General features: G+C 35.9%; 1 protein-coding gene across 1 annotated transcript in view; it reads left to right on the top strand.

Annotated features, from left to right (window-relative positions):
• Positions 1-12,677, top strand: part of LOC100367857 (neuronal acetylcholine receptor subunit alpha-7-like) — a 125,475-nt gene that overhangs the window by 28,662 nt on the left and 84,136 nt on the right. The gene's annotated exons all lie outside the window — the stretch shown is intronic.

Raw genomic sequence — 12,677 nt, 5'->3', positions numbered from 1 at the left:
TACATAATATACGGCATATACGAATATACAACAAGGATAGTATAGGCGCATTTTCTTTATACCAAGCCTCGTTGTTACTGATTTAGACTCCATTAAGTTCAATCCTTCAATTTATGGGAGTTACGTCTCTCGGAATCAGACCGACCACGGTACGTATTGTGTTCGGTTTCTATTAACTTTGTCTTCAGTGTGTATTGCATATTCGTTTGATATGTTTTACTGTCATTGTACTTGGTGTTTACTGTTATATATCCTTGAAATTCCTAAGTAATCGATTGGTAGAACCATGAACCCAAAATACTTTGTATAGTATCTAACCTGCTGTATTTTAGCATTTATGAAGAGAATCATAAAATTAGTTGTTTATTTATTCAAAAATAGATTAATCTACATAATCTGTACGAAATGTTTTGAAATGGATACCCAGTATTATTTTCAATACTAGTATGCGCCAATAGGCATACTCTAACTGACTCCACTGCACCCATTTCTTTTGTACCACATCACCACATAGCAACGTGTCAGATAAACATTCAATAAAATTGTCCTGACTGTGGCGGATATTATCAATTATTGGTCTCTAAATTCATTTAATCGACAGTAATTTGCTCTTAATATGAAATTTTGATCAAAGAATTTCATTGCTCGCGGCACATTGGCAAAAACGGAATTTATAAATATCAATACTTCCGACTCATTTTTCTCATTAATATCCCTGGTTATTGGGCGATGTATAAAAAACACCAGAGTATATCAATATATCTAGCATCATTCAAAGCAATAACGCCGACACTAAATCTATTTAAGCCGATATAAAATGGCTTTGCATGTGATGCGCGTTGTAAAATATAGTTGAATATTATTCTGGGAACCGTGTCGCTTGGGAAGTTAATTTGCTGTGGATCGAATAATATATTCAGACAACTCATTCCACACTCGGATGCGATGACTGCTAAAATCATTTTTTTCACGTGGGCGTATAACTGTGTCCGTTTTGCCTTGTTTGTTGCACATCTAAATCGGTTGCATTCATCGCACACTGGTTTAATTTTGCTGGAAAGCATTCCTTCAATGATGTTCGTTGTTACCGATATAGTGACGTCAGCTCCGTCACTCTGACAGGCGTTTCCGGCATGCGGAGTATAAAGTAACTATATTTTCTCCGAGGTGCTATAAATTATCGGAAGTAGATGTTCTTTTTACGCAAAATCCTCGCCTGTTTTAAAGGCAAATAGGATATAAAAAGCGTCGCGCATTTTTGGCGGTTGTATATGTTTATATTTATGGCGACAGATTCGATCATCTGAAATGTGAAAAGTTATACTTTTCATACATGTCGCACCGTACACATACTATGTAAACAATTTTTCAATGCCTCGGTAATTCGTATGACCGCTACAGCATCAATACTTCTAGATAAGCACCGCGAAACCTCGTAGAAGAGCGATTCAAAAGATAATTCAAATTGCACTTAGTAGCTCATTTGCCAGCATGAATACTTTACATAATTACTTAAATTTGCTTCAAATCGCGCCGTAGATCTGTATCACAAGCTGTCAATTGCATATGGATGCTTCTCCCATTGTGGATCCTTCAAGTTAAAAAGGTAGATACGTCGAAATGACACACGAGTGACTGCTGTTGGGACTAGACACGCGTGGAGCGATTAACTTGAAAGCACATTGACTTTTCACATTTACTGTGTAGTCATTATGGGACATTGAAATAATAAACCGAACTGAAATCATAATTATACCGTCCATTAACTCCCAGGGTTGATGCTACTAAGACTAAAATAACGTTCTGTACTCTTTCATGAAACACAGTCGTGAAGTTGTTTGGGATCGCATGTGAATACGATAGGGAGAATACATTCACGAGTTACAGTTCTAACCAATGTGACATATGAAGACTATAACAATCGTATCAACGGGATGCAATATGAATGCAATATTACATCGCGAGCCGTCAGTAATAAATAATAAAATGATTTCAGAAATGTTCTCCATGTATATTCACGCCATGGTATGGTAAAGTATACCTTGCAAATTGCGTACCTGGTTAATACGATTGAAAGGAGATGTAATTGATTTGTTATATATAGATATATGTAATAAGTTGTTATGATATTCATTTTTGAAGTACTCAATAGTGAAACAGTGTTATAACAAAATAATGAAACGTGTTGCAGATATGTTATGGTCAGTGAGCGCATACTAGTATTTGGCATTTACAATTCACTTTGAGCACATAGTCGTGGCGTGGGAGGTACATCTTCAAGCCAGGGCCAATTCAGACTTTAGATATATATAGATACGAGAAAATATGTGTCTCAGTTTTTGTTTCAAAATTGATAAAAATTCTACTAGAAAATTCTAGAGATTTTTTTTTTCGAAAAATTTGAAAAATAAAATAGGAAAACCTAGAAAGTAGCAATTTGAGTGACATTTTTACTGATTGTTTTGTTGTAGAACTTAATGAATTATTTTAATCAATCTATTGTCATGGGTAGGAACTTTTTATTTATGATCATTGTTTTAAAGATGATATTTTATGAGACTCTCTCATCCATGTCAGTCAGCAATTTTTCAAACTTTTTTCTAAATGAATTTTGCTCACCCACATGATGTACGATTAAACAAGCGTGGAAAGAAATTGTATTTCACATTCACATTTCCCCCAGCTAAGTTAGCAATTGTATGTCTGGTGTTTAGGCAATATATCCCACTAATCAATTGGTCTTGGCAAGGTTACTTGGCACAGTTTTGTGTAAATGCATCTAAGAGTGATGCATATCGAGTGGACTGACTAGTAATCTAGCAATAGTTCAATTCACTAAATAATGCATGAAATTCAGGTCCGTACACTGTAAGTGCTCTGTTGGGCCTTCGTTGCTTGAAATAGAACATTATAAGTATTGCCCATGCATATGGTTCTAGGCGTACATTAGCCCGACAAACTATTTTCACAATTCCCTGTAACAAATGAAGTTTGCCTTGCCGTGTATGCCAACCCGTTACACCTTGCGGCCATTCAATTTTACCCAGTATAATAAATTAACAAAATCAGATTATTGCAACATACCATATTTTTGTTTAAAGGCGTCATGCATTATTACTAATATCATATTCTAATGTTCTGCTGTACTACACATTACATTTTCCATTGACAATGCTCCATCTATGCTGCATAATTCTGTCGTTCGTTATTTTCTTATTCGGAGTGTCATTAGCCAAATAATACGATGAGTATTAAGACTATTGAATCGAATTGGAAGCTTACTAATGAGAAATTGATAATCGGAATATTAATGTCAAATTTCATTATTAGTTTTATGTGAATATTTCTTGAACTTGACCTATTTCCAATATGAATAAAATATCTCAGCATACACAATTTAAGACGAAGTGGCCGTATTTTCTAGACGAGGCTTTTGTGTCATTGGTTGAGTGATTTTTTATATTTTAATTAAAGTTTAATATATGTCATTTCGCTGAACAGTTATACTATGTTTAGTATATTAGTTAAATGTTAACTGTTGTTCACCGTAATGCCACTTGCGGTTTGGTAAAATGGATCATAGATATCTGTATCTGTAAAACTATCTAAAACGGTGAAAAGCTGACGTTTTTATTATCTCGGGCACGTATTACATGTAAAATTCAAATGTCTCATTAGCATACTTCATTTGTCTCAATTTTGATTAAATGACTGTAATGATTTTGACTTTGTTGCTAATTGTTTTTGCAGCTGGTCTATAATTATTCCATTAATCATGATGTAGTGTATGATTTATTTTAAAAAGTATTGTTGCCCTAGAACTTGAACACCGTTGCCCGTAAACTTCTGAGACCTCTCATGACAATTTCATTGGGGAATATGAGAACTGGTGCACTTTATTTTCAGAAATCACTTTCGTCAACTGGTTTGAGAGCCGTCTTGAATGAAAGTGGCCCCTTTAAAGCCCTTTCTGTTAATCTAGTCATTCTATTTATCTGGTTATTTGGCAGTTCATCGTGTTGCATCTTTATACTAAATTTCTTCAGACAACTAACAAATAATTCTGATCGGATTTGTTTCTCATGATTGCTTTAACTTGGTATTTCGCATATAGTTTGTCAAACAAATAAGATAATGTTGACCATCTGGATTTCTGAAAACAAAAGTTTGCCACAATTTGTAGCTTTTTTGAGTCACGAATGCTTTAACTTGTTATTTTGCATAAAGCATGTGTGATCAAAGCATCGTCTCATGAAAATCACATATAAATCAGTGGGTAAATGTCATGGCATATTCAGTTTTCAAACATGGAACCGATAAAGCTGCTCTGCAGATTTAAATCAACTTGCAATATCTACAGTTCCGGCATATAATCACTTTAAAGTATAATTATTGTATAACACATAAATGCCAGAGATTCAGAGAAAAACTAATTCACATATTTATAATATATATATATATACTCGGCGGATATACATACGCCTGCTCAGTACTTTTAATGCGCGTTGAATATTTATGTTCATGGTAGCTGATAAACTCGGTGGATGACTTGCGCATACTCAGTACAATTATTGCCGCCTACTCTCCATAAGTTTAACCAGTTCCCAGCTGTTTGGGTTCCAGTGCGATAAAACAAGTGTGACTATATATAGTATTATGGCACCGTACTTCCCGTAAATCATGTAATCGACTCTTCACATTGACTAAGTAGTCCTCGCTATTTACCGCGCTGCCGCGGCGTTTTAAGTTTTCACAGCACGTCAGCCACAAAAAAGCACGACGTTTTGGTCATTTTACGATTTAGCCTTACTGGCATTATCAAATGACATACATCATTGTTTTCTGTGAATGTTATTTCATGGATTCATGTATTCATCATCGATGATGATTCGTACTCAAGGCTTTTAGTCGCTTCCACACTATTGGCAGAATATCCCTTGCACGAACACGGACTAAGTGTGTACTGCACTGTTACGTGATTAGAATTTATCACGTTAGATTGAGAGTCAGTAATTTACCTTCTGGTATTTTGTTAGATGTGTGTCTATGTACCGTGGCTATATCACAATACTACCCTGTATTGCCGAAACCGTCATGTTAATTAGTCATAACGTGGGCACCTGTGGTTCATTATTCAGAATCATTGAATCTACTGGTTCATGCCCTGTCGTATTGTTGAAATTGACATTATTCACCTTTATTTCGGTAACTTTTAGTGTTATAATAATGTCTCACCCCTCTTTACCCTGGAGGTGATCATATAATTAGTGATTCGTGACTAGCAAAACTTTAGGTTCAACATCATTTCTACTCTCTCAACCCCGATGTTTCCAGCATCGTTTTGGAGACAATAGGATGGATTACGTACTATACTGTCATATATAGTGGTTGCAAAATATATATTCCATTACGATGGAATTATTGACTAAATTTGGGAAATATCTTTTCAATGTTATTTAAAAATTTACCGTCCGATAACAAGAATAAAAACACACTCTAGAATAGAATAGTACAATGACCGCACCTACATTCCGGTGTACACTTTGTGTGTAGGGTAGATGTCACGGCCTTCCCGACACCCCTAGCTGTCAAGTATGCGCGATATCATAAGGCCACATCGCCATGTGATTGATGAAATTCGTTGAAATTGAAAGTGAGAAGTTAATAAACCTATAGCCATAGCACTTAAACAGTAAAACTGTCACAGTTGATTCAGAATACTGCTCGTACAACAATCACTAGCTAAGACATCTGGATATGAACGCAGGTTTACATTGGGAGTGAGTGATTATCATTCGTTCATATTCCATCGTCGCGTTCGATACTCGTCATTTGTACCATCATACAGTGACCTCCCGTGGCAGTGCATCAAACAAAGAGGTCGTTTACGTCAAAATGTTTAGTAGATATTTCAAGGGAAGGGCCATTGTTTTGTTTGAGACACAATGCATATTACCCAACGCTCCCAGCATTTGCCATTCATTGTACGCCCGTATTTTAATATCTCCTATATGTTATATCTTTAGTTGTATGTGCTGACTCCCGTGTGTTAAACACTGAATTAAATTCGAAAGTTGATGCATGCGCCCAAGTACATTCCTCGGACGTTAAATCCGTGCATAACAATCAGGTAATTTGCATGTTAATTATATCATGTTTAGTTTGTTTGAAATTATTTTTAATGGAATTAACTAATTTACATTGTAATTAAGTGTATATAAATACCCACTATGGCAGTTTTCTTTCAAATACATGTCTGAAAAAGGGAAAATTCAATTCTCTTTGAGCGAGATGGGTTATGTAATATTCAAACCATATCTAACAACATCTTTTTTTTTAAATTCAGCATATGAACTGTTTGTATTCAACTCTATCATATTTGTTGACATTTTTGACGGAGATGTCCCACATAACTTATTTAATATGAATACTCGACATTTAAAGCAAACTATTATAGATATGTTTTTGGTGCAATTGTGTACACAGTTGTGTTGACGGAAGTTAGGTAGCCATATTCATAACAACCGCTTTTAGAATGTCCATTCTACGAAGCATCCACATGGATGAAAACATATAGGGTATATAAAGGTAACCATAACAACATGAATATAAACAAACAAATCATGTAATAAACTATACAGTGGATCTCGGAAATCAAGTCATCCATGATGCCATTTTTGAAAATAGTGAACAATTAACGTTATTCAAATACTAAGAATGTGTTAATAAAAAAATTTAAAATATCGCAGTGTGTTTTTATGTGCGTGGATGAATATTGTTATGTTCCTACTCAATGTTATCAACCAAATTTTAGTTGAAAAAAAAGAAAAATTTGATGAAATGTTCATGTTTTATGTCTCAAATGGAGAAAATGGTGTTAATATTGAAAAAACGTGACCTAAACGCCTAATTTTAATATTTAAATTAGCGCGTATTAACATCGGTCACGAAGAAAAAAAATATTTAAGTTGCTGGAATTTGAGGTGATACAATGTAACCCTATTTTAAAACTTCAATAACCCAATCCACAGTTGTGTTTACAATTAAAATGTATCAAATATGCAAATATGCCTGATTAATATTCTAACAAAAAAAAAACACACTGCGATATTTTTTTCAAGTATTTTTTCTACCTGGCTCAAGTTTTAGTGTCTGACTTTTTGTACATATATACTTGTGTGTGGTTGTTTGTTCATACATGTCTTCTAGTTAGTAGCTATAGCACGAAACGAATTGTTAGCAAATGTATTGTCATAGAAACTAACACGAGCTATTTATGATGTTTGTATGCACGTGTCAATCGACATTGTTTTAAAAAAAATACGGACACCGATTAGCGCCGTACGCGTTTGGAGATTTCACGAGCGAGACACTGCAGACTGCAAATATGTTTTGACGTCGTTTGTGTAACTTTGAATAATGTTCCACATGCTTCACTTCTGAACCCAAGATAGCCGAGGGACGCAATGTTCTTCAATACGCGGCATGTCCATACCGTCGATTTCAATTGACAAAAGGATTTACCATTACTGTGTGTTATTCATGTTTGGAGACACAGACAACCGTCGTATTTTTTTACCTGTTTTCATACATTAAAACTACCTCTTATCCAATCACAGTCGTGCATTTACAGGCGTGTTACACTGGTAAAATAAAAATATAATATCTAATATTACCTTTGAAACGCACTACATTACGATCACACTACACACTAGAGTTAGCCAAGTTTTCGTATCTGCAAATTCGGTCAGGTAGCAATACCCGTTGGAGCAAATAATGCAACGTGCATTTGGTTCGTTGCTTTTATTAATTGTTCTAACACCAAAACCTTTTGTTCCTGTTTGTCGGCGTGTGTGTGTCACGTAGTGGGTAAACGGTAGTTTTGGCAGTACTTGTTGCCACAGCAAATGATGACAAGTACGGTAACCAGGCCCTATAAAGCATTTACAACAACGTACGGTAGTGTAGCAATGTAAAGTGTCAATCGCATCTACGATACATACACTAGTAATATCAAACTACAAACACGACTTCTATAAATATACACACCTCGGGGGAAAACTGTCAATGCTTTTACTTTATTTTGATTATGAACAATTGTCATATACATTTGCATGTAGTCCACGTTTGGTTAACATACCGGATAACCAGTATAATTGCATAATGAGGGTATGGCAGAGTACACGTGACACACTGATCTCTGTGGGACGCTAAACGACGAAGACTGGCGATAAATAAGGACACGGTGGGAACGCATTTCGAATTCCGCACATGCTATCACCGCTGGTTCGCACGCGGTGGAACATGATTGACTTCCCTTGACGGCAATTCAAATTGATCACCGTCAGCGATCGCAGTGTTTCCGTTGCCTCTCTAGCGCACTCTGGATCGATTATTGCGGGTCCAGGTGCACGCTGAAATAGCTCTTAGCTATAATTAGAGAGCTATCAATCTGAATAAAACGTGCACATACGCTAAACAAAATAACATCATTATCGCAAGGGTAGTCAGAATGAAATAGTAGAGTTATTCAAATATCGATTTTTCATATTTTTGCGAGTCAAACTATAAAGATAGAAATACTACCTAGGTCAGATGTACTACAGCAATTAAATAATATCATAGTGTATGGCGACGTATGGTATCGCTGTTTTGTTTTGTTTTGTTTTGTTTTGTTTATTACACGATAGTTTAATTGTTTCAATTTTTTTCAATCTCATCACTGTCGCATAGCAACCTTGAATTTGCCAAGGACACGTGCGTTGATGACCTTTTGCTCAGTGATTTATTGTCATTCTCTTCGTCGTAAATGGAAAATAATAACGGATGAGATAGATCTGTCTCATCGTTACTAGCCTTCAACAATCTGTGTGCTGTTAGAATCTCTACTAGGATAAATTCGTGTACACCGCGGTGTGAAATATCGACAAGCGCCACCACCATCACTCGCAAGGAAGAAACACTGTTTTTCAGATAGTATTCCTGTTTAACCCGTATTTCAACGGTTAGTGCGCTGACGATACATAACGGAGTTGCCGAGGCGTTGAGACCCCTGATTTCTTTCAACTGTAAGTCTGTTTTGTTACATAGCTCGTAAAACTTCCGTACGTTACTTTCTATACTGAAACCAATGAATCGCGACAATGCACTAAAGCAAACACACACCTTTGCATTCCAGTTTTGCTGCCTGGATACTGTGAATATTGGGCGAACAATTGGAATCATTTAGTGGCTTTATGATTGGGTAGAAATGACTGTATCGATAGCAGGAAAGAGTGGCGTTTGATACTCAAAAATCAACTTACAGGTATCACTGATTAGCTTTGGGAGCCGGTCGTGTTAGTGTTTTTTTTTCAAGCTTCGCTTTTTATTGTACTATAAAATATACCGAACGTGTCGTTAAAAATGACAGTTAGACTTGAGGTAACGATGGGTTACTTTAAGAAGTGTGTGAAATATGACATGCATGTATGTAATATACATAATATCGTACACCAAGTGCTGTTTTGATATATGTACTTCATACTACGTTCTTCGTAGTCCATCCATACACACGCACATTGTGGTCTATAAGCGGCCGTATTTATCGTGTTTCTATTGATGTATTAATATGTTCCGGTCTCAGCGTGTTAACATAACACCGATTCACATGGTACCATCTCTGCCAATGTTTTCGGGCACGCGCACGTAAAACAATAATAACACAAAACAGTCTTTAAAATTTTGAATTATACTAACTCGTGTGACCTTTTAACGGATTATCACCTTTTCTTTTACTTATTTTTTATCATCCCACAGGTGAGTAATAATATGAAATATAATAAACTCGGTTTCTGTGGCTGACAATTTAATTTAATTAGTTGATCACCCTTTATCGAAAATTGGAACAACGCACGTTCTCGGGTTGAATTTTATTTTATTAACGGGAGTCGTAAATCAACTACGTATGTACTGTGTGTGAACTTGTTTACAGTTAGTTGAACGAACCTTGAGAGAACGATGTAACGACATAGTGTTTGCCACCAGTACATCGCTACGCTACAAGTATATGTATAGGCGAAGGCGACGAGGAACGCTTGAACGGTTTTACGACCCCTCTCTCAATTTACCCCCCGCCACGCATACCAAGACAGTTAACAAAACATACAATGGGAACTATTCATAGTGACAGGGTGGGACACCAATGAAACAAATATATCAAACAATTGTCTTCTATATATCGTCGATTTCACTACTATCACGTCACCTCGATAGGATAGTTTCTAACGTAGTACGAACACACCCACTTTTCGTAATTATTTAATTTACGTCGTTGTATAATTACTTGGGTGATTATAAAGGCATTCGTGGCTATAAAACACTTTAGTGAGCAGACAGGTATACGACAGTTATCAATCAAATTAGTATTCCTGATTAAATACTAATTACATTAGTCGCAAACTTTGCAGAAATTAACCTATTTTTCCATGAATTCCGGCCGCTATATCTTGATATATATTTGGAATACCTATCGCGGTGTGTATTTGAATTTTAGTACTTGGATTAGGAATGGCATTAGTCACAATAATCTATTATTTATTGGTCTATCAGATAAGGACATTTGGGACTCTGATAATGACCTTCTCCGCATTTTCATCCAATGACTCTTGCAACCACGTGATATGTATATATTTATGGCCGGTAATCAGTAGTTTTTTCTATTAATATAGTTGCTAAATTATGTTGGTTTATTACTTTTTATCAGTCATTTTTAGCTTCGACCTTCTGTTGACCTTTTTTTCCCTATATCATTAACTCACAGAAAGTTGTAACGCTTCTTGCTTATTAACTAGCAATATCCTGCATAGTTAATCACTTTTTTAAATGAGAAAATTCAAATTCTTAGATGCAGTTATATTGTACATGCAAACACACATCATAGGAGAAGTAAAGACTAAGTTTATATATTGACAATATGGATGCGATAACTATTTACCGAAACTGTGAATTCATTTAGGCCGCATGCGTCTTGGCCATATCCTCGCTTCAGAATATACTAGCCACAGGATATTAAAACAAAACCGACTGTTCAAATTTCTCTCCTTGCAGCTTGTAACTACTCATGATATTTTTTGTTTGTTAATAGTGTTGAAACTGACCTAACCTAACAGTGTCATTTATGCGATGCTTAGGTTCGCGTACAGAGCGCCACCACGAGTACGGTTAGATGACTTTCCTATCGACTCGTATTGTGTTTTCGGTTTAAACTGATATTATCAATATCAACAGGTCACTAGGTATTATTAAATTTTTTTTCCAATTTCGAATCACAACTGTTGAACTCTAAGGATTAACAACAATAAATCCAGAGCGCATACTATTTCATGGTCTGGTACAATTCATTTTCTTCCCCTGATTGAACAAACCACACATACTCAGTGTTATAACTGACGTAACTGAAATGAGCCCTCACGCGTCGCTTTATGGGTACACATAAAATACGATTATGATTTTCTAAAGTGGACGTCAGTGACGTGTTCCCCTAGCTGCTAGTTGGATATCTGGTGGCATGGACAGAACAACTTATGAAGCATACGTTTAATGTAATATGCATAGTGCGCATGCGTTAACTTCGCACTAATTACGCCACGCTATCTAAATGCGTCTTCCGTGCTAGCGGATTCACGTGATTTATCTAATACTTTGCAGTCATTTCAAATTTGTACAAAGTTTTACATTCTTTGTTCGCTAGTACTTGTCGGTAATCTAAGTAACGAACGCACAGTGCTACTATTAGTTTGTGAACACGTGCCATGTTCAGAGTTCTTTCCAGTATATATTATCACGTTCGGATCCGCATTCCCTTAAAGTCCACAGGAGTGTAAATGACAACTTCGTGACGTCATATGTGATCTTCAATAAGATGGCCGACTTACTCAAGCTCGTGACAGAAGCAGGAAAAAACACGACATCCGAAGGATCTTTTGCTTAATACTTACATGGGAGCTATTCAAAATCACTGGCGTACTTGATTCGATACCGAAAGTCTATTGCACTACTAAAACACAGTACAATATAAGATCGATAGTATCGTTAAAAATATTAATTGTATTACGCGACCAACTTCATTTGTTCATGCATATAAATACATACACTGCATGTTAACGTAACATCCAACACGGTGAACGTGTCATTCTGTCGAGAATAAGACGAGCATGCCATAACTGTTGACATTTAAAATCAATTCTTCGGTGGATTGACTCAACTTTTTATAGCGTTTCAAATTACGACGCCTAATTTTGGCGAAGGACACTTTGCAATTGCCCGGAAAACTAATGAGACGTACCTATTCTCACAGAGAAGCGGGACTCTTCTACGTTGTACGTTTCGCTAAAATTGCACTCAGATCTTGCGTTCGATGTTTTTCCCCGAACCCATATATCCCATTTTAAACTGAATTGCCCCTATTTCTTAATTCAGTTGCATACATTTTCTGGAAAAATTATGTACAATACATAAAGTACTTTATTCCAGTACATGGCATGGTCTCAGTAATATACTTTACCAATTGAATTGTTGCCGAGATAAGTTCATTGTGCCGATATCTGTACAGCCAACTTTAGTTCCCTATACCCTGTTCTGTAATATGATCTAGTAATTATTTTTAAGAAATACAACATGCAATCAGTTTTAGTCAT

Source organism: Saccoglossus kowalevskii, chromosome 10 (genome assembly GCF_978046115.1).
Source record: "Saccoglossus kowalevskii chromosome 10, keSacKowa6.1, whole genome shotgun sequence".
NCBI classification, from domain to species: domain Eukaryota; kingdom Metazoa; phylum Hemichordata; class Enteropneusta; family Harrimaniidae; genus Saccoglossus; species Saccoglossus kowalevskii.
This window is presented reverse-complemented; position numbering and strand designations above follow the sequence as displayed.